Source organism: Phyllostomus hastatus, unplaced genomic scaffold (assembly GCF_019186645.2).
Source record: "Phyllostomus hastatus isolate PE091 unplaced genomic scaffold, TTU_PhHast_1.1 phas_contig_65, whole genome shotgun sequence".
In the NCBI taxonomy this organism is placed as follows: Eukaryota; Metazoa; Chordata; class Mammalia; order Chiroptera; family Phyllostomidae; genus Phyllostomus; species Phyllostomus hastatus.
This window is the reverse complement of record NW_025333932.1, coordinates 14,662,672-14,686,492: the sequence shown is the minus strand read 5'-3', so window position 1 is coordinate 14,686,492 and position 23,821 is coordinate 14,662,672. Positions and strand designations below refer to the sequence as shown.

General features: G+C 40.0%; 1 protein-coding gene across 1 annotated transcript in view; it reads right to left on the bottom strand.

Annotated features, from left to right (window-relative positions):
• CNBD1 (cyclic nucleotide binding domain containing 1) overlaps positions 1–23,821 on the bottom strand; it is a gene marked incomplete at its 3' end in the record, with an annotated part of 300,702 nt that overhangs the window by 175,974 nt on the left and 100,907 nt on the right. The gene's annotated exons all lie outside the window — the stretch shown is intronic.

Sequence of the window (23,821 nt, the reverse complement as noted above, 5' to 3'; positions counted from 1 at the left end):
TATTCTCTGAAATACACTTGTTTGGAACACATGAAACAAAGACAAATTAATCTATTTGAAATGTCATCAGCTTACCCCATACTACTTAAATCTCAGAATGGGGCACACATACCATATTTAGGCCTGAAAGAACCCCCACTAAATAGCTGTTTCAAGTTGTGAAAGCATCTCCATTACAAAACATTAGTTAAGTTCAAAATGACTGTAAGTGATTATAAAAGCCATTCTGGGAGGTCAGTGGGGATAGGGATTAGGAGTATTAAATCTTTATGATTAGAAGAGAAATGTTCAGAAGGAACAAAAAGGTAAATTAGCAACTTGTGGGAATCATAAAACATCTTAAGAATATAACTGTTTGCAGTATTAGTCTGCAATCTGCTATCAATGGAGTTCTTGTTAACCAAATCCAGATGAATCTTCCACTTGAAATGATTGATTAGCCCTGATCCTGTTTAGTCACTTCTTATCTCACAATTTTCTGCTTGTCTCCTACATGGCACAAATTTAAGGTTTACCAGCATTGATTCATAGGTGTGGAGTAGAAAAAATTTTCCACTACTGCAACAGAAGCAAGGACAATACTCATTGCATGCAGCAATAGTAAATTTTATCTCCAGGTTGACTATCATGAACTTAGCTTTTTGGAAAAATATTGTATTAAATGTGGAATTTGAGTTTCACTACTACGGAAACCTGGGATCCTCAAATTCATCTTGTGTCAAGACAGGGACTAAAGATAGTAAGTATAGTATTGTTACAGAACAGAACAAGGGGGGGCCTGGGATGATATACTATTATTTAAAAGGCCCCCAGGTCCGTCATGTCCGCCGCCCGAGGAAAGACATCTCTCAATGCCAGAGATTCATGAAAAGGAAAGGAAATGTTTATTTAATGCTATACAAACTTCAAGTAGTGACCTAATGTCTTTATCAAAAACCCCAAAGTCCCCCAAAACACCCACAAACAGACACAGTCCTTCCTTCCTTCCCCCTTTGTCCAGTCCAGAGTACCATATTTCAGGGAAGGAAAACGAAGTCCATGGCTCAAACAGTCCTCTGGTTCTTAGTCCTTCTTCTCGACTGTAAGACCTCCCTGGGTTCCCGGCACCCTTGGCTGAGTCGCCAGGATCTTTGCTAAAACCAGGTGGTGGTTCCCCCTTCTAAAGCTGCGGGGGTCCCCACTCCATCCAGGCCTCGTGGTTCTCTCTCTCTGGGCTGCGGGAAGGGGAGAGCCCCCACTCTGCCAAAGCCGCGTGGTTCTCCCTCCTAAAGCAGCACGGTTCTCTCTGGGATGCAGGAGTCTCCACTCCGTCAAAGCCGCGTGGTTCTCCTCCTCAGGGCTGTGGGAAGGGGAGAGTCCCCACTCTGCCAAAGCCACGTGGTTCTCTTTTCTAATGGCCGCCAAGTCTGGGTTTTAAATCCCCTTGGTCAATCTTCCTCTGCAGCCTCATTTCCGACTCCTCCCACACTCGGCTTCACATGCCAGAACTCATATCCTTCCAGCTTTACTGGGCTGCCATCCTGAGTCTGGGCAGGTGTGGCCCCATGTCCTGGAGCCAATCTTCTCCGAGCTCCCACGCAGGCGCTGTAGCCTGGGGGAATCTGCCCCCAGTCACGTGTTGGTGGGGAAGTTACTTCCATCCCCCCCCACCCCCCCACCCCCGGCTCAGAGATGATCACAGCTATTTAACATATCTGAGCAACCAGCCAAAGGCTATAGATATGTTAAATGACCATGCCAAAGGGTAGCTGCAAGGCTGTTGCTATGCAAAACAGCTCTCAATGGCCTTGCTCCATTTGTTCCTTCTCCCAACCCACACCCTGGGTGGGGGGGGGGGGGAATCTCCTGGACACCTTAAGTTCTGGACCCCATTTCAAATGCCCATTTGGGGTCCCCCCTCTTGGCTGCACCCTGTAACAGTATTTCCATGATATTCACATCTTTCAGTCTTTAACCAAGGAAAGGAATCTCTATTGCTGGCCAGCTTCTTCCCTCATAGATAAGACTTCTTTAATATAAAGTTTATAAATTGCTTATCTTTTGTGAATGGCATTCTTTATCCATTTTCTTTTTCAGAATCTATTAACTCACCATATGATAGATATATTACACTTTTAATGTTTGATAACAGCATTTTTAATTTTTAAAATATTTACTTTAGTTATACCATTGTTATTCTCAGAAGTTTTTAAATATATGTAGATTATTGTTTAATCTGAGACATATTTTTATCATTCCCAAAAGTAGAATGGAATAAGATTTAAAAATTACTTTATTTTAGTTGTCTTGTGGTTTGATTTTTCTTAGTATGATACATCTAATCTACCTGTCATTTGTTTCAGTGATGTGGCAGTGATTCTCAGTGACATGGGGTAGGTATCAGTACATTCAGGTATGAGGAGGCACTTCATGTAATTTGTGGTGTTCCTTTATAATATATTAGGTTTTTACATATAATAGACTAAATTCAAAATTATCTCTTTTCCATTGGTCAGTCTGTTCATATTCAAATTCTCTCCTTTTAGTAAGGGTTTTTGTAAGATGGAGTTAATATTTCCCTACATATTCTATATTAATTCTGAATTGCTGCATAATGAAATTACCACAAATTCAGCAGCTTCAAAAAACACACATTTATTATGTCACCATTTCTGTAGGCCAAGGGACTGGATATAACTGTAGCCTCTGCTCATAAACTCACAAGGCTGCAATCAAAGAGTAAGCAAGGCTAAATTTCCATCTAGAGGCTTAACTAAAAAAGAACATGCTCCTGCTCATCCAGATAGTTGTCAGAATTATTTTCATGCAATCGTGGGACTAAGGATCCCACTTTTTTTTACTGGACAGCAGATGGATGCTGTTCCCTGTTCTAGGTGACCACCTACAGTTTCCTACTCTATGACGCTCTCCATGACCTGTCCCAGCATGGATGGTCATTTTTCTTGAAGATGGAGAGTCTCTCCCTCCAATCTGTGAGGATTAAGTTTTTATTTTTTTATTGTTGTTCATGTACAGTTGTGTCAATTTTCCTCTCACTACTCTACCCCTCCCCACCACCCCCAATTCCCACCCAGTCCACCCCTCTTTGGCTTGGTCCAGGAGTCCATTATACATATTCCTTGACCAACTTTCCCTTTCTTTCCCCCATAATCCCCCTCCCCACTCCTCTCTAATTATTGACAGTTTGTTCCTTATATCAATGTTTCTGGTTATATTTTTCTTGCTTGTTTGTTTTGTTGATTAGGCTCCGCTGATAGGTGAGATTACATTGTATTTGTCTTTCACCACCTGGTTTATTTTACTTAGCATAATGCTCTCCAGTTCTTCCATGCTGTCGCAAAGGGTAGTAGCTCCTTCTTATTTTCTGTTGCATAGTATTCCACTGTGTAAATGTACCATGGTTTTTTGATCCACTAATTTACTGATGGGAATTTTGGTTGCTTCCAGCACTTGGCTATTATAAATTATGCTGACCTGAACATTGGAGTGAATAGGTTCTTTTGAATTGGTGTTTTAAGATACATAGGGCACAATCCCAGAAGTGGAACTGCTGGGTCAAAAGGCAGTTTCATTTTTAGTATTTTTAGGATCCATACTATTTTTCACAGTGGATGCATCAATCTGCATTCCCACCAACAGTGTATTAGGGTTTCCTTTTTTCCACAACCTCGCCAGCATTTGTTGTTTGTTGATTTGGTTATTATGGCCATTCTCACCAGTGTAAAGTGATATCTCATTGTGGTTTTAATTTGCATCTCTCTAATGGCTACTAATGCTGAGCATCCCCCCATATGCCTCTGGTCTTTCTGTATGTCCTCCTAGGGGAAGTGTCCTTTACCCATTTTTAAAATTAGGTTGTTTGACTCCAGGAGAGGAGTCATGTGAGTCCTCTATATATTTGGGGATCAAATCCTTGTTCGAGGTATCACTGGCAAATGTATTTTCCCATATGATTAGTTTCATTTTGCTGATATTTTCTTTAGATGTACAGAACCTTTTTATTTTGATGAAGTCCCATTTGTTTATTTGTTTCTTTATGTCCCTTTCTCTGGAGTACATATTGGTGAAAATATTGTTGTGCAGAATAGCTGAGATTTTCCTGCCTATGTTCACCTCTAGGATTTTTATTGTGTTACAACTTACATGTAAGTCTTTTATCCATCTTGAGTTTATTAGTCTGTATGGTGTAATTTGGTGGTTTTATTTCATTTTTTTTTGTATGTAGTTATCCAGACCTCCCAAAACCATTTGCTGAAGAGGCTATTTTTTTTTCCATTTTATGTTCCTGCTCACTTTGTTAAATATTAGTTTACCATGGAGACATAGGTTTATTTCTGGGCTCTCTATTCTGTTCCATTGAGCTATGTGTCTATTCTTATGGTGGTACATATTGATGAATGTAGCCTTCTAATATAATGTGATGTCAGGTTTTGTTACCTCTCCTACTTTGTTCTTTCTCAAAATTGCTGCAGCTATTTGGGATCATTTATGGTTTTATATAAATATTTGAAATGTTTTTTCTATATCTGTGAAATATGTCATTGGTATTTTAATAGGAATTGTGTTTATTTCTATAAATTGTTTTGGATAGCATGAACATTTTGATGATGTTAATTCTTCCAATCCATGAACATGGTACATGCTTCCATTTATTTGTGTCTTCCTTAATTTCTTTCTTCACTGTTGTATAGATTTCTGAGTACAAGCCTTTTATCTCCTTGGATAGATTATTTCCTAGGTACATTATTTATCTTGTTGCTATAGCAAATGCAATGTTTTGTAATTTTTTGTGATATTTCATTGTTGGTGTACAAAAAATGCCTTCAATTTCTGAATATTGACTTTATGTCCTGCTGCTTTTCCATATTCACTTATTATGTTGAGTAGTTTTTGCTGGAGTCTGTAGCATTTTCTATGTACACTATCATGTCTTCTGCAAACAGTGACAGTTTGCTTCCTCCTTTCCAATTTGGATGCTTTTTCTTCTTCTTGTCTAACTGCTGTGGCTAGGACTTTCAATACTATGTTGAATAGAAGTGGTGTGGAGTTCCAATAGAAGTTCCAATACTATGTTGAATATAAGTGGTATGATGGACATACTTGTCTTGTTACTGATCTTGAAGGGAAAGCTTCTATATTTTGCCTATGTCATACTATTGCGTATGACATTGGCTGTTTGATTTTCATATATGGCCTTTCTGACATTGAGGAATCCTCCCACTATTCCCACTTTGCTGAGTGTTTTTATCATTATGGGGTGCTATACCATATCAAATGCTTTTCCATATCAACTTATACACATATGATCATGTGTATTTTGTCTTTCCTTTAGTTTATGTGAATTATTATGATTATTGATTTCTGAATAAGGTACCACCCCACATCCCTGGGATGACTCCCATTGGATCATGGTGTATACTCTTCTTAAGAATTACTGGATAAAGTTTATCAATGTTTTGTTGAGGACTTTAGCATCCATGTTCATCAGCGATATTGGCCAGTAGTTTTCTTTCATTGTTGTGTCTTTATCTGGTTTTATAATTAGGGTGATGCTGACCTCATGAAAAGAGTTTGTGAATCTTCCCTCATCTTGGATCTTTTGTAATAGTCTGTGAAGAATAGGAGTTATCTCTTCCTTGAATGTTGTGTAAAATTCTCCTGTGAATCAGTCAAGTCTAAGGCTTTTGTGTGCCTAGAATTTTATGATTACTGCTTAATTTTGTCAGCTGTTATTGGTCTGTTCAGGCTTTCTACTTCTTCTTCATTCATTTGTGGAAGATTATATTTTTCTAAGAATTCATCCATTTCACACAGGGTTTCAAATATCTCCCATATAATTGTTCTTAGTAATTTCTTACCATCCTTTTTTATCTGTGGTATCATTTGTAATCTCTCCTCTTTCATTTCTGATTGTGTTTATTTGGGTCCTCTCTCTCCTTTTCTTGATGAGTCTTCTTAAAGACTTGTCAATTTCGTTTATCTTTTCAAAGAACCACCTCTGGATTTATTGATACTTTGACGTCTCTATGTTGTTCAATTCTACTCTGATCTTGATTACTTTTTTTCATCCTACTTGCTCAGAGCTGCATTTGTTGTTGTTTCTCCATTCTTCTAGATATAGAGTTAGGTGGTTTATTTGAGTTGTTTCTATCTTTTTAGGTAGGAATGTATTGTTATGAATTTCCCTCTCAGGACTATCTTTGCTGTGTCCCATAGGATTTAGACTGTTAGGTGTTCATTTTGATTTGTTTACATAAACTTTTTGATTTATTCCTTGATCTCATTCTTCACCCATCACTGTTTAATAGTACGCTATTTGGTCTCCATGAGTTGAATATTTTTGAATTTTTCCTTGAGGTTGGTTTTTAATTTCAAAGCTTTTGTAGTCAGAAAATGCTTGATATGTTTCCAATTTTCTTGAATTTGTTGGGGTTTGTTTTGTGTCCTATCATATGGTCTATCTTTGAAAATGTTCCATGTGCATTTGAAAAGTATGGCTACTTTGCTTCTTTGGAATGAAAGAAGATATATATATATGAAAGAAATACTATATATAGTATTATAGTATTATAGTGATTATATATATATATTTATATATAATATATAATATATAAATATAAATTTATATATAAATATATATATAAATATAAATATATATATTTATATAAATATAAATATATATATATAAATATATATATATAATCAGTTAAGTCCATTTGATCTACTGTGTTGTTAAGTGCCACAATATCTTTGTTGATATTTTGTTTAGAAAATCCACACATTGTTGAGAGTGGGGTACAATCCCCTACTAAAAGTGTGTTGCTGTCTCCTTGAAGTTCTCCAAGATTTACCTTATATATTTGGGTGCTCCTATAGTGGGTGCATATATTTTTACAATGTTTATGTCTTCATCATGGATTCTTTCTTTGAGTATTATGAAGTGTCCTTCTGTGTCTGCTTTTATGGCCTTTGTTTTGAAATCTATTTTGTCTAATATAAATATTGCTACCCTGGATTCTTTTTCCTTTCTTGTTGCTTGGGATATTTTTTTCAATGCTTCACTTTCAGTCTGTTTAGGTCCTTTGTTCTGAGGTGGGTCTCTTATAGGCAGCATATGTGTGGGTCATGTTTTCTTATCTAATCAGCTACCCTATGTTTTTTGATTGGAGCAGTTAATCCATTTACATTTAAGGTTATTATTGATATTATTTATTCATTGCTATTTTACTCCCTTTGTACCTGTGTTTCTTCCTCTCACTCTCTCTCTCCCCTCATCTTTTTAAATCTGTCCCTTTAGCATATCTTGCAATGGTGGTTTGGTAGAGGTATATCCTTTTAGCTTCCCTTTGTTTGGTAAACTCTTTATTTTGCTTTCCATTTAAATGAGAGCTTTGCTAGGTAGAGTAGTCTTTGTTTCAGTCCTTTGCTTTTCATTTCTTGGAATACTTCTTGACATTCCCTTATGACTTGTAATGTTTCTGTTGAGATGTCAGCTGCTAGCCTTGTTGGGGCTCCCTTGTATGTTACTTCCTCTTTCTCCCTTGCTGCCTTTAAGATTCTCTCTTTGTCTTTGAATTTTGCCATTTTCATTATGATGTATCTTGAAGTGGGCATCTTTGAAGTGGGGTTCCTCTTGATCAGGACTCTCTGTGCTTCATAGACCTGTGTGACTTTTTCTCTCATCAAACTAGGGAGTTTTCCATCATTACCTTTTCAAACAGGTTTTCTATCCCTTGCTCTTCTCATACTCCTTCTGGGATTCCTATTATATAGATATTATTATGTTCCGTGTTTGATATCCTGCAGTTTCCTTAACCCTCTTCATTCTTTTTGAGTTGTTTCCTTTATTTCCTCTTTATGGGAGTTTTTTTCCTACATTGTCATCCATCTTGCTGATTTAATCCTCTGATATCTAGTCTGCTTTTGGTTCCTTTTATTATATTCTTCAATTCAGAAATTGTATTCTTCATTTCCTTTTGGGTCTTGTTGACTGTTTCTATGTCCTTTTTCATGCTGATATAGTTTGAAGTACTTTCCTCATAGCTTCCCTGTAGTTTTTGGTAATTCTCACTGAGGTCATTGAGCTTCCTTATACCCATTGTTTTGATGTCAATATGTGAGTGTTTATTTGCTTCTCTTTCATTTAGATCTCTTTCTAAGGATTCCTCCTTTCCTTTCAATTGGAGGCTGTTTCTTTGTCTGCTTATTTTTTTGTAAGACACTTCTTGTTTGCTTCTGCTTCTTAAAATAGTCAATTTTTCCCTGGCTGGTGTAGTTCACTGGATTGAATGTGGGTTGAAAATGAAAGAGTTGCCAGTTTGATTCCCAGTCAGGGCACATGCCTGGATTGCAGGCCAGATACACAGTGGTGGCCATGTAAGAGGCAACCACACATTGATATTTCTCTCCCTTTTTTTCTCTCTCCCTTTCCCTCTCTCTAAAAATAAATAAATAAATAAATAAATAAATAAATAAATAATCCTTTTAAAAAATGGTTAGTTTTGACTCCTTGATTTTCTGGTGTGACCTTCGATGGTAGGAGAACTATGAGATTTAGTGGTGCAGTATTCTTATCTTGATGTTCTTGGGATGCCCTTTATGCCATTTTTGTTCACTTTCTGGATGTATCTGGGTTATGGTTAAGGTTGGGTTATTCTTTGGTAGGTCTTTCTCCCAAGTTGGTTGATTGAGTGTTACTCCACCTACCACATCTTATATGCTGTTGTGCAGGTTCTGCCAGAACAAAACCACCAAGCTCAAGAAACAAACACACCTGCAAAAATAATTCCTCCCCTGCAATCCCACTATCAACAGCAAATGAACCAGTATTAGTAAGTGTGTAAAGAGCTTTAAACTATTATAAGAAAGGAAAGTGAATATGAGATGACCTATTGAAAGAAAAGTGATTTTGAGGGAGGAGAAGGAGGAGCACTAATAAGTGTTGGGAGTTGGAACAATGCAAAGAAAGAAAGTAAAATTTAGATCATGAATAACAAAGGGAGTGAAGAAGGTGGGATATGCACAACTTAATGGGCAAGAAATGAATGTTAAGGACCATGAAGACAGAATGGACTTCATCTTGGTAGCCTTAGTATTTATCACTCTTTTTTCTTTCTAGATCTGCCTCTGGTGATGTCACATGTTGACTCTATTTTACTGTAGGCAGCTTGTTCAAGACTTCCAGGGACATTGAACTGTCTGTGGCTGTCTCCTTTAGTTGTTAATCTTAGCCACTTGTACACTCAACAGTCAGGCTTAAGCACCATAGGGTGGGACAGAATCCTTCTTGGTATCAAGGCTATTGCTTCCCCTCAGGCCGCTGCCTCTCAGAGGAGAGTGTTCTGAGTAAGCAGGATGGTTGCTGCCATATGTGAGATGTCTCAGCTTGGGATCCAGATGTGTATCATCTCCGTGTCCTCCCCAAATCTTCTGTCCCCAGTCTCTCCTCAGGCTTCTCTAGCCCACTGTGCCCCTAACTTTGACAGAGCCCAGAGCAAGTGGGTGCAAATGAAAGTAACAAAATCAGGCCCACACTCTCTCTCTCTAGAGCACACTCACTACTTTTCCCCTTATCCTTCCCCCAGGTGCATTACCTCTGCTTCTCTTTCTCCTAAACTCCAAGGAAGGGCCCTTGTTTTTTCTCTGTAACTCACTTCCTGAGCATACACAGCCAAGCAGGCTCATTTCTATCCTGGCTCATTTCTTCTACCTCTGTGACTTTCTAAACAAATTAAAAAAAAATAACAAAGTCATGAAGGCAACATCCTTTGCCATATGCTATCAATTAAGAGTAAGTCACAGGTTCCAGCTACAGACACATGAAGACACTGGTATAACACCAGGAATAGAGATCATGAGGGTCACCTTAGAATGCTACTTATCATATACTTGTTTTATAGTAACTTTTATTATTTTTAAGACATTTATTTGCAAATAAATCAAGATCACCTTCTCAAAGAGGCCTTTTAACAGTATGTTTAAACTAGCCTTCATTCCTGTTATCCTTCTCTAGCCTGTATCATTCATTATTTTCTTCATAGTGCTTAACATACATTCAGACTATACTTCTTTTAATTGTACCCTTTTTTGCCTGCAAAATCCCTAAAAATATCTCTTTTCTATACTTGAATATTTTAAAACAAATCTGTGTATCTTTTTAAATCTAAAACAATAAATTATTTTAATGAGGAACCACAATAATGTACCACATAAAAATTAATACTTCTATTGTAAAGAATACTTCCAAACAAAATGTAACATTTTATTATATCTACATAGAATATTTTATTATTAAATGAAGGTATTAAAACTAAGTTAAACATTCAACTCAACAATCAAGACTAAACTACAAAATATTTTAAAATTATATGCTAAGACTCAAGACAAAAGAAGTTATCATATCTTGAAATACTTTAAAAAAGTAGAAGTGAGAAACAAAGCCAAGAATAGCTTCTTATAAAAGGACAATAAAACAGACAATCCTCTGGCAAATAATACTTCAAAAATTAAAAAACAAAACAAAACTGAAAGGCCCTGGCTAAGTGTCTCTGTTGGTTGGAGCATTGTCACATACTTAGATTTCCAGTTCAATCCACAATTGGGGACAAATCTAAGATGGCAGCAGATTAGCTGATAACTTCTCCACTTTCTCTGAGACCCTTACTGGACTTAAAATCAAAACACAGAACGGAGGACTTCAGTCCAAGATGGAGGCATGGGTAGGCATACTGTGCCTCCTTGCACAACCAAAAGAAAGACAACAATAAATTAAAAAACAAAACAAAACCCTGAACTGACAGAAAATCAAACTCTATGGAAGTCTGAAAACCAAGGAATAAAGAAACATGCATCCAGACTGGTATGAGGGATGGAGGCAGGCAGCCAGGAAGAAAGGACTTGCAGTAAGGTGGCACTTGGTAGACCTGGCAAGGCGGTGGCTGGAGGTGCAGGCAGTCCCACATTTGCATGCAGATAAACTGGGAAGAACAACTGGGGAGCAAGAGAGACCAGCAAAGTGACAAGAAACTCACAATTATCAACAACCAAATCTAAAAAAAAAAAGATGAAAACCAAAACAAACTAAGCAAACAACTAGAACAGGAATAGAATCACAGAAGTGGAGATCACATGGAGGGTTTTCAGCAGGGAAGGGGAAGGGAGAATGTAGGGAAAGTTATGAGGAATAAGTAGCAAAAAATGCTAGGTAGAAGATAGGGGTGATTAAGAATAATATAGGAAATGTAGAAGCCAAAAAACTTATATGTATGACCTATGGATATCAGCTAAGGTGGGGTGGGGGGAAATGTGGATGGGAGAAAGTATGCAGGGCAAAGGAGAATAAAGGGTGGAAAATGAGACAACTGTAATAACATAGTCAGTAAAATGTGTTTTTTTAAAAGAAAAAAAAAACAGAGCAGAGAGTGAGTGAGAGCATCTAGGAGTAAGCATGTATGCAAACGGGAACATGGGAGTGCACTGCAGTAGGCAAGAATTGACCTGCCTGTCAGGTGCCCCAGAACTGGCAGTTCCAGCTTTTTAAATGAAACCACCAGAGCTGCACAGCCCAGCCCAGCCCAGCACTTCTGGCTGCACAGAGTTGGGGCATTGGTGAATGGGCGCAATAGTGATCATGTACCGGGATGGAAAGAAAAGGCCTGGGAGGTGCAGGCTCCAGAAATAGCTTTGTGATAACAGGCCCAGCTAAGGTTGAATGTCTCTGGAGGGAACAAAGCCAGCACTCTCTCACCACCCTGTGTTACAATATAGCTGAGGGGTTCTTCCCAAGGTCATTGGAAAGAACCGGGAAAGTCCAGAGAGAAATTTTATCTAAAACTGTGAGAGACTGAAAAGTGGTGGCCAGCTCTGACCATGAGAGATTGTATGATTTGGGGAGATGTGGAGCACGTGGAGAACTGGTGCTACAGCATGGGGGCACACAGAAACTCCAAGGACCAGTGCTATGGTGTGGAGACCACACCGAAACTCTTAATAGGGGAGCTGAGGTGAGACTTGAAACTCGACACGGACCTGGAGCTCCTATGCTGGTGCACACCACTGTGCGCAGGCGCAGTGGCTCTGCTAACCAAAAACTCAGAAGTATAGAGTACACTGCAGAGATAGTAAGACCTGACCCAGCACACTTTGTGGAGGAGTACTGTTCAGAGTGTAGAAATGAGGTCAAACCACCTGCGAGAGAGCAGTAGGCTAGGGACTGGAAGGCAAGAGCTGAATGCCTGAGATTTGCTACACCAGCCAGATCTCCTCACTGACAGGTGAGCCCAACCCCCACCTATGGGATTACAGGTTCTGCAGATCAGCAAGACCAGGTTCAGGACTTTCCTGCTGGGTACATTCCCCAGGAAAAAAGAAGAAAAAGCTCTGAAAGGGCTCTTCACCAGACACTACTGGCCACACAGTTCCTTGGACCCTGATCTATTAAACCCACCAAAGCAGAGAGAATTGAGACAGGTGCAACAAGGCACTATCTTCTCTCCTGCATAGCTATTTAACATTCCTTTCTTATCCTTTGAGTTTGGGGCTAATATGTTACCAGGTTTTATAGTCTAGTTTATATCAAAACACATATTTTGATCTTCCCTTGTACTTCATTTTACCTTCTTTCTTCCTCTTCTTATTTTTCTTTTAAATTCAATTTTCTCTCTTGCTATAATCATTCCTACTATGTACTCTTACTATTTCTCCCCCCTCCAGCCTTCAAAACCATTTGTAATTATAGTCATCTCACATTCTTTTCCCATTTTTAAAATACACTTACTTGGAGAAGGAAGATGGTGGAGGACTGAATGCAAGTCACCTGACCTCCTCCCAGAATGAATCAGGAATTACAACTCAGTTGTGGAGAAACCACCTAGAACAAACAACTGAGCAATAGCCAGAGAGAAGCATATAACTTTGGACATACAGAGCCAGCTTTGGCACAGCCTGTCCAGTAAGGAGTGCAGTGAAGACTTGAGAGGGCTGGCTGGGCTAGTGGGATAATTAAGCAGCTGGTTGGATCCCCAAAGAAGATTGGGGTCTAAATCCTGAGCTAAGATTCCCAGCCTAGAACACCAGAGCCCCAAAAGTAGAAAGATAACAACCAGTAAAAACCATCAGGGTTGCCCTTTGCCACAGACAAATAGTTGGAGATGCAAGGGCTGCATCTAGGGACTGGAAGTGGCCAAGACACAAATTTTCATTTGCAGCCACTTACCCAGGGCTCCGGCAAATGTAGGGGCACAGTGGGATGGAAACACCTGAGGACATACTGGAAACAGAAGCCTAGGGGAGAGAACTGAGAGAGTAGCAATCTGGATCCTGGTGCTCAGTCATCCCCCAGATGGCAGCAGCCTTTGTGCTCAGGCAGACTACTCCCATCTGAGTGGCAGTAGCTTGAGGGGAAACAATAGCCCCAACCCCAGGAGGGCCTCTGCCTTGGCACTTTGGTGCTTAAGCCTGACTGCTGAGTCCTAGTGACCAGATAAACAACTGGAGGAGAGAGCCAGAGATAGTAGATCACTGGCCAAGGTTGGGCAGAGTGGACTAGAGAGACTTGAGAAGAGACTGGGGATGGAGATCTTGGGGAGAGAAGTGAGAGAGTAGCCTCCACAATCCCATGCAGAGCCAAATCCCATACATAACAACCATCCTTCTCAGGCAGACCACATCCTTCCAAGAAGCAGCAGCCTGAAGGGAAACAATAGCCCCCACCAAAGGATGGATTCAGCCCAACCTACAGTGCTTAAACCTGACAGCTGAGTGCAGAGGGACCATATTAATAATTGAAGGAAATATCCAGTGACAGCCAATCATTAGAAGTATTCGAATAGGCTGCCTAAGGTCAGACAGGGTCAACATCTCACATCACTAGAGGAAGAGCCAGAAATGAAAAAAAAAAAAAAAACAGTGGCAGCACCTGTACAACAACACACCAGAAATGGTGGGCAAAATGACCCTCAGTCAACCAGCAGCAGGGAAGGACCCAGCAAAGAAAGACCCAACAACAATCAAAACCCAATTACATCCAAAAACCAGCATAAAAGTTATAAAGGACATCCCAAGAAGCATTAAGTACAGGTGATCAAGGAGACTACACCACTGTATCTCACAGGCCTCCCACCATAGAAGTTCATACCACAAAGTCAGAAAGACAAAACAGATCAATTTAAGAAAACAGAAGCAAACAAGAAGACAAAGAATGGGAAAGACAAAGAAACAACCCCCAATCACTAGAAAGATGCTAAATGGAATAGACATGATTCAACTCTCAGATAATGAGTTCAAAGCAATTGTTATAAGGAAGCTCAATGAACTCAGTGTGAACTACCAAAAACTACAGGGAAATTATGAGGAACTTGCTACAAACTATACCAGCATAAAAAGGACATAGAAACAATAAACAAGGGCCAAGAAGAAATGAAGAATACAATTTCTGAATTAAAGAACATAGTAGAAGGATTCAACAGCAGGTTCAATGAAGCAGAGGATCGAATCAGGGAGCTGGAGGACAAAGTAGAAAAAAATCCCAAAAAGAGCAAGAAAAAGAAAAAGACTGAAAAAGAATGAAGAGAGGTTAAGAGAAATGCAGGACAAAATGAAACGAAATAATATCTGTTTAATAGGGATAGCAGAAGGAGAAGAGAAGCAAGGGTAGAAAACCTCTTTGAAAAAGTAATGATAGAAAACTCCCCTAATTAGATGAGAGAAAAAAAATCACATAAGTCTAGGAAGCAGAGAGCTCCCAATCAGAGGAACACAAAGAGGCTCACTTCAAACATATCATAATGAAAATGGCAAAATTTAAAGACAAAGAGAGACTCTTAAAGGCAACAAGGGAGAAACAGGGAGCAACATACAAGGGAGCCCCAATTAAGCTGGCAGCTGACTTCTCAACAGAAATATTACAAACCAGAAAGGAATGGCAAGAAATATTCCAAGTAATGAAAACCAGAGGCCTGCAACCAAAACTTTTCTATCCAGCCAGGCTCTCAATTAAAATGGAAGGCCAAATAAGGAGCTACCCAGACAAAAGAAGGCTGAAAGAATAAACATCCACCAAGCCAGCATTGCAAGATAGGCTAAGGAGACTGCTTTAAGAAGAGGAAGAAAAACAGTGAGAGAGAAAGGAACAAATGTACAAAGGGAGTAAAATGGTAATGCATATGTACCTATCCTAATAACCTTAAATGTAAATGGATTAAGCACTCCAATCAAAAGACATAAGGTAGTTGAGTGGATAAGAAAACATGATCCACACATATGCTTGCTACAAGAGACCCAACATAGAACAAAAGACATACACAGACTGAAAGTGAAGTGCTGGAAAAAATATTCTATGCAAACAGAAAGGAAAAAAAAAGCCAGAGTAGCAATACTTATACCTGACAAAATAGACTTCAAAACAAAAGCTGTAACAAGAACCCCGAAGGACACTTTATAATACTCAAAGGAAGAATTCATCAAGAACACATAAACATTGTAAACATATATGCACCCAACATAGGAGCACCCAAAGACATAAGGAAAATTTTGGAGGACTTCAAGAAAGATATAGACAGCAACACACTTATAATAGGTGATTTTAACACCCTCTGTCAAAAATGGACAGATCTTCCACACAAAATATCAACAAGGATATTGCAGCATTGAATAATGCCCCAGATCAAATGGACTTAACTGTATATACACATAAACAGAACCTTTCATCCCCCAAAAGCAAAATACACATTCTTTTCAAATACACATGGAACATTTTCAGACAGACTGCTTCACAGACCACAAAGGCCTGAAACTAGAAACCAACCCGAAGGGAAAAAAAAAAACTCAAAAATACTCAACCTCACAGAGATTGAATAGCATGCTGTTAAACAATGAATAGGTTAATAATGAGATCAGGGAAGAAATAAAAAAGTTTCTGGTAACACGTGAAAATGAACTCACAATAGTCCAAAACTTATGGGACACAGCAAAAGCAATCCAGAGTGGGAACTTCAAAGCAATACATGCCTACCTAAAAATATATATAAACATTTCTAATAAGCAACCTAACCCTACATCTACAATAACTAGAAGAACAACAACAAATACAGCCCAGAGGAAGAAGAAAGAAGGAAATAACCAAGATCAGATCAGAATTAAACAACAGAGAGACTAAAGAAACTATTTTAAGAATCAATAAATCCAGGAGCTGATTGTTTAAAAAGATAAGAAAAATCAACAAGCCTTTAAGCAGATTTATCAAGAAAAAAAAAAAAACAGGGCCCAAATAAAACACACCCAGAAATGAAAGAGGAGAAATTACAACTGACATCCCAGAAATACAAAGGATCATAAGAAACTATATGCCAAGAAATTTGAAAACCTGGGTGAAATAGTTTCCAAAAAATTTCTAGAAAAATGTTATCTCTCAAATTTCTAGAAAAATGTAATCTTCCAAAACTCAATGAAGAAGAAGCAGAGAGCCTAAACAGACCAATAACAGCAAAAGAAATTGAAGCAGTAATCAAATATCTCCTAGTACACAAAGCCCTGGACCACACAGATTCACAGGAGAATTTTACAAAACATTTAAGGAAGAGCTAACCCCTATCCTTCACAGACTATTCCAAAAAATCCAAGAAGATGGAAGACTCCCAAACTCTTTTCATGCAGCCGTCATCATCCTATTCCCAACACCAGATAAAGCCACAACAAGGAAAGAAAACTGCAAGCCAATATCACTGATGAACATAGCAGCTAAAATCCTCAACAAAATATTGGCAAACCACATCCAGCAATACATTAAAAAGATCATACACCATGACCAAGTGAGATTCATCCTAGGGATCCAAGGATGGTACAATATTCACAAGTCAATAAACATAATACATCACATAAACAAAAGCAAAGACAAAAACCACATGATCATATCAATAGAGGCAGAAAAAGCATTGGATAAGGTACAACACTCATTTATGATAAAAACACTCAGCAAAGTGGGAATAGAGGGAGCATTCCTCAACATAATAAAGGCCATAGAGGAGAGACCTACAACCAACATCATACTCAATAGGCAAAAACCGAAAGCTTTCCCACTGAGATCACGAACAAGACAAGGATGTCAACTTTCACCACTTCTTTTCAACATCATATTGGAAGTCCTAGCCACAATAATCAGACAAGAAGAAGAAATAAAAGACATTCAAATGGGAAAGGAGGAAGTAAAACTGTCATTGTTTTCAGATGACATGATAGTGTACATAGAAAATCCTATAGACTCCACCAAAAAACTATTCAATCTAATTAGTGAATTTGGCAAAACAGCAAGATGTAGTGTCAATATTCAGAAATCAAAGGCATTTTTGTACACCAACAATGAAATATCAAAAACAGAAATCAGGAAAAAATCCCATTTGCTATAGCAACAAAAAAAATAAAATACCTTGGAGGTAAAATACCAAGAAGGTAAAAAACATTTATTCAGAAAACTACACAACACTGAAGAAAGAAATTAAGGAAGACACAAACAAAAGGAAACATATACCATGTTTATGGATTAGAATAATTAATATAATCAAAATATCTATACTCCCCAAAGTAATTTATAAATTCAATGCAATTCCCATTGAAATGTCAATGGCATATTTCACATATATAGTACAAACACTTCAAAAATTTATATGAAACCATAAATGATCCCAAATAGCTTCAGCAAGTTTGAAAAAGAAGACTAAGTAGGAGGGGTCACAATACCTGATATCAAACCATATTACAAAGCCACTGTAAATAAAACAATCTGGCACTGGCATAAGAAAGACACCTAGATCAATGGAAGGGAATAGAGAGCCCAAAAATAAATCCATGTCTCTACGGTCAATTAATAGTTAACAAAGGGGGCTAGAGCATAAAATGGAGTAGAAATGGACTCTTCAATAAATGGTGTTGGGAGAGCTGGATGGGTACAAGGAAAAAAAAAATGAAACTAGACCACCTACTTACATCATACACAAAAAATAAACTCAAGATGAATTAAAATCTTAAATATAAGTTGTGGCATCATAAAAGTCCTAGAAGAAAACATAGGCAGAAAAACTTCAATTATCCTGTTAGCAGTATTTTCACCAATACTTCTCTTAGTGCAAGGAAAATAAAGGAAAGAATAAACTAATGGGACTACATCAAGTTAAAAGTCCTATGCATGGCTAAAGGGAATATCAAAGTGAAAAGGGCACCAACCATATGGAAAAACTTAGTTGCCAGTGATACATCAGATAAGGGTTTGTTCTCCAAAATATATACAGAGTTTATAAAACTCCACACCAGGAAGACAAAAAATCCAGTTAAAGACACTTCTCCAGTGAGGACATATAAAGGGCCCACAGTATATGAAAAGATGCTCATCATCACTAGTCATCAGAGAGATGGAACTTAAAACCACAACAAGGTCCCACCTCACACTGGTCAGAACGGCCAACATTAACAAATCAACAAACAAGTGCTGACAAGGATGTAGAGAAAATGGAACCCTACTACACTGTTGATAAGAATGCAGACTGATGCTAACACTGTGGAAAATAATATAGAATTTGCTCAAAAAACAAGATAGATTTCACTGCTGGGATTATACTCTACAAATCCTGAAACACCAATTCAAAAGAACCTATGCACTCCAATGTTCATAGCTGTGTTACTTACAATAGCCAAGTGCTGGAATCAACCTAAGCACCCATCAAATTGTGGCAGGAAAAGAAACTGCTCTCTGTAACACTTGCAAGTTTTGTCGGGACAAAAGCTGAGTAAAAGTTATTTTTAGGTAAAGAGCTGGGTAGCGGGGTTGCTAGGTAACGTTATCTCACGGTCACTAACCTTGCCCCTGCTTCTGAATGCTTGCTTTCAGCAGCTGGTCCCCCTCCCTTTCTGCCTGTGTAACTGGTATATAAAAAGGACCCCTAACCCAGCCTTTTCGGCTCAGGATTTAGGAATTGACTCCTTTGAGCCCCACACGTGTAATAAAGTTTGTGCTTCGTTATCTCCTGAGTGTGGGTGGATTTTCCACAACATTTTGGTGCATTGGCTGGGAAATCCCTCACGCGAGCAGGTATTTTGCCTCTGGTGAAGGTGACCGGGGAGTCGGTGGGGGAGCCCTGCCACAGGGGAGGAGCACGTGCCCTGGTGATTCCAGGCTTCCCGGGGCAGAGACTCCCATGCCACGTCCCTGACCACTCTAACACCCGGGCAGAGGGGAGAGACGAACCACAAACTGTCAGGGGCACCAATCAGGTATCAGTAAGTTCCCTAGGGACCAGACTCGAGCATCGGGGGGAGTTGATCACCCCCAACTGGGAAATTCAGGAGTCTGGGCCGAGACCCAGACCATCGGGCTCCTACTCGAGGCAGAACTGTGTGACTGACTGTGTGTGAATGTGTTTGTGACTCCACGGAGCCAGTCAGGCTTACGGAGTCTGATTGGGCCCCCCGCCTGAAGTGGGCGTGTGAAAGATCCCCTTTTCCTTTGTTTGTCTGCGTCAGTTGGGAGAATTCATCATGGGTTGGGGGGTTTCTGCCACAGTACTATATTGCATGTATGTGGGTGCGCCACCATTTTGGATAAAATGGAGGACGAGCCACGTGAGTGCCCCCACCCCCAGGGTGGAGGTGAGTGGATGTCGTCATCTTGGATGATGGGTCACGTGAGAGCCCCTCCATCTTGGAACTGGGAAAGGTGCCAGGCTAAGAGCTCTCTCTCCAGACTGCATGTGTCTGGTTCTCTGTGTAACTGGTTCTGATAAGGATGGCTCTGAAGGACATGTACTGAAGTTTAAGGAAAACATCTGGTCTATAGAGTGTTTGCAGGGTCTCAGCTTCAGAAAACTGCAGCCTGCAGTGCCAGGGACTTTCAGCTGTCCTTTCCAGAGTGGGAAAGGAACCAGGATTAAAAGAATAATGGTTAAATCTGAATGAGTAAAATTATGTATAAAGAATGTAAAGTTTTAAACCTGGAGTAAAGGAAACCTCAACTATTTGTTTTCTGGTTTGGTGGAAAAAGAGCAGTGTTGTTTCTGATCAAAAACCCTCTGTATTTAAATCTGTTTAAGGTTGCCTGTAACCGGTTGGGGAGGATGCCTTTGCCACTCGGGACCCAGGAAGGGTCATTTGAGGCTGGTAAGTGCTTCAGTCAGAGGCAAAGCAGCATGTCTCTGCCAAAAGAACGGACCTGAAGGAGCATGTCTCTGTGCGAGAGAATGCCCCTACCTGTGTACTGTTCTGGAAACTCTGTGTTTTGGGTTTTGCTCTGCATCTGCTCTAAAAAGGAAATGAAGGATTCCAGGGAAGGTTAAAACTTCACACTCTGTAGAAAAGTAAATTTTATATATATATATATATATAATTTATATTATATAATTTATAATTATATAATATAAATTATATATAATTTAAATTATATAATTTATATATAATTTATATAATTTATATATATATATAAGAGTGTGTGTATATATATATATATATATATATATATATATATATATATATATGAACAAGTTCTGTGGGAAACTGTACAGATAAATGCAAAAGTAAAAGTTTTGGAATTATGTGATGTTAGTTAATAATAAAAGGTATAAGGCATGGAAATATACTCTTGGTGGATATCAGAAAATGTATAAAAAAATAAAAGGGTTGTAAATGTTGCAAAAAGTCTGTAGAAGTAAAGGTTTTAAGAAGCCTAGGAAATATCAGAAGGGAAAAGATTTTCCTTCAGGCTTTGTATTTTTCTCCCTATCTGATCCCTCCAGAATTTGGCATTCTGAAGGAGTAAGTGAAAACATAGGGTTTCTTTGCATAAGACCAATAAGACCAGTAGCTAATAGTGGTTTTATTACCCAAGACTTTGACTGGAACGTCACATCTGATGGAGGCATGTATGGGTTCTGGTCGTCACCAGAAAGCCCTGAGGAACTGGGATTGACTTGCGAAGCTAGCGTAAGCCCACAAAAAGCCTGGTACTTTGGTTGGTTGTGCAGTTCATGGCAGTCTTTCCAGGGAAGGAACGAAGGTTGCTTTCATGAAAGATGGCTAAAAAGGAACCTGTGGGCACAATGAAAACCTCAAGAATCTGAGTAAAACAACTGGTACAGGTGAAGCCAGATGGCGGATGTGTGGCTTTGCTTCTGTGCCCTGAGGTGCAGACTAAGAAGTCAATCTGAAAGTTCCCTGTGGGAGTTCCAACAAAGCAGACTTAAAGATCATAAGTAATTCAGGCTGCTCTTGGTATGTTTATGCAAACAAACAGTCAAAATAAAAAACAGAACTCAAAGTAGTCCCTTTAATAACAGTGAGGGTGATCTTGAGAAAAATTATGGTTCAAGGAAAATTACTGTGCTCAGTATTAAACATCAGAATAACTCAGCTGTGTTAAAGTTTTGTTTTCATTTGAAGGTTAAAACTGGTTCTGTAAGATCATCAAAATGTACAATTTACAGGTGCAAAGGACCTGTCAAATTGCCACTGCTGAGTGTCCTTGCAGGAAAGACCTTGCAACTGAATGCCTTCCCAAAGACAGTCTCACAGGCACGGAGACTGGTTTGGGGACTATTGTGTAAATTAACCTGTGTGTTCTTCTGTTTTCAAGGACGTATGCCTATGACTTCATGGCCTGAGTGATTGGTTGCAATATAGGCCTCACTTAAGGAGCCCATTTTCATCGTCGCCCCCTGGAGCTCAATGGTTTGGCTAAACTAAGTAGTTGGGTTAGTAAGCAGTTTAGGCGATCTGTGGGCTTCACTTTAAAACTGATTTTCCCTTTTCTGTCTTAGTGGCTTGAACAGGAAAGGTTTAGATATCTGTAAGGAGGGAAATCATAATATATTCCCTTCAGCCTGAGTAAAGTATAATGGACCACAAAAGCTTTGGATAGGTGTAGCATGTCTTGTACACCTTCCTCCAGATAAGCCATACCTAAGCCCCTGCCTTTGTCATTTAATGGTTATGATTTAATTGTGCCTTCCAACTCTTTCCAAATCTGTCACCTCCAGAATATAACCAGGATGCCAATGGTCCAGTAATGCCAGCCTTTGGACACCAAGCCTGCGACTTCCTGGTAACAGCCAACTGACCAGTATTCTGTAAGATCCTTCCCCTTACAGGAAGGACTCCTTCCATGCTGCACCCCCTTTCAGGGCACCCCAGACACATGGGAGGTAAAACAATGTCCATTTCCAGCTGGAAGCAGTTACAAGAAGATGAGACCTTCGTCCACTGTCCTTTAAAAGAATTTAAAGTGGGCATATATCTAAAATGAAAAATTGGTACAAAGTGCAGCCAAGGCAGGGGGGGGACCCCAAATGGGCATTTGGGACGGCATCCAGAACTCAAGGTGTCCAGGAAATTTTAGGATGTCTTCACCCCTTCCCCACAGGTGTAATTTGGGGGAGGGACACACAGAGCAAAATATGAGGGACTGTTTTGTACAGCACCAGCTTTGCCATTGACCCATGGCATGGTCATTTAACATGCCTATAGCCTTCGGCTGGTCACTTGGATATGCTAAATGGCTGTGGCCATGCTCTGGGCCAGGGAGATAAAAAAGATTTCCATGCCCAGGATGTGACTGGGAGGCAGGTCCCCTGAGTGGGAGCTTGAAAAAAATTGCCTCCATAACAGGAGGCCACACCTGCCCAGACCCATGATAGCAGCCAGATGGGAGCGGGTACTAGCCTGTCCAGGATCTGTGGGCCTCTAAGAAGCAGCCGATAGCTGCCGCCCGGTGGTCCCGAACCCGTGTACCCTCCTAAGCCAGCTTCCCCCAATAGCAACATGGTTTACCTGCCTTAATCTGAAGGATGCCTTCTCCTGCATTCCTGTGGCACCTTCCAGCCAACCCATTTTTGCCTTTGAATGGAAAGATCCGCACACAGCGGTCAAGACTCAGTTAACCTGGACTAGACTGCCCCAGGGGTTTAAGAACTCCCCAACCCTATTTGGGGAAGCCCTAGCAGGAAACCCCTCACTAAGAGGGGACAGACTTGACTATTCTGCAGTACACTGACAACCTCCTCCTGACAGGCCATCCCATGAACGGTGCTGGGAGGGCACGCTGTGTGCATCTGAAGTGCCTCCGACAGCCATCTGTGCAGTCCTCTGTCATGGCCCTTCACGTTGCTCTATTGGGTTCGCCTGCCCCAGTAGCCTGCAAGCTCCCTTGGGGCTCTGGCAATGTCACCAGGTACAGAGCTCAGCAACCAGGCTTGCCAGAAGTACTCACAGTGTGATCAGGGGTGAGGACAGAAAATGGCAGAGTTGCCAACGCCCTCCAGAACCTTGTCTGATTTCTGAGGAAAATGCTCATTTTCCTAAGGGAAGGCCAGCCTGCACCCTGCGGCTGTGGAACTCGGCCCTATTACCAGGCTTTGAAGGGTCCGGACATTAAGAAACAGCCTTCCAAAATATTAAGGGGTGCCTCAGTAATGTTCCCACCCTTGGACTGTCAAAGCCAGGGTGGCCTTTTAATCTGTATACCCACAAAAGAGACAAGGTAGCCCTTGGGTCCAGGCCCAGCCTGTCGGACTATGGCAACACCCAGTGGCTCACCTGTCTAAGCAGTTGTACCATGACACCACCGGCTGGCCACCTCATCTGAGGACAGTCACTGCTGCCATAACCCTCTTGCAAGGGATATAAGTGGCTGTCAAACCCCAGACTGACTCAATACCAGGGCATCCTCCAAGGAAACCCAAGGGTGCATGTTAAGACCATGAAACAAGTCAATCCAGCCACCTACTTCCCAACAGAACTTACAGAGCTGGACCAAGATTGTCTTAGAGTAACCAAAGAGGTCCACACCAGC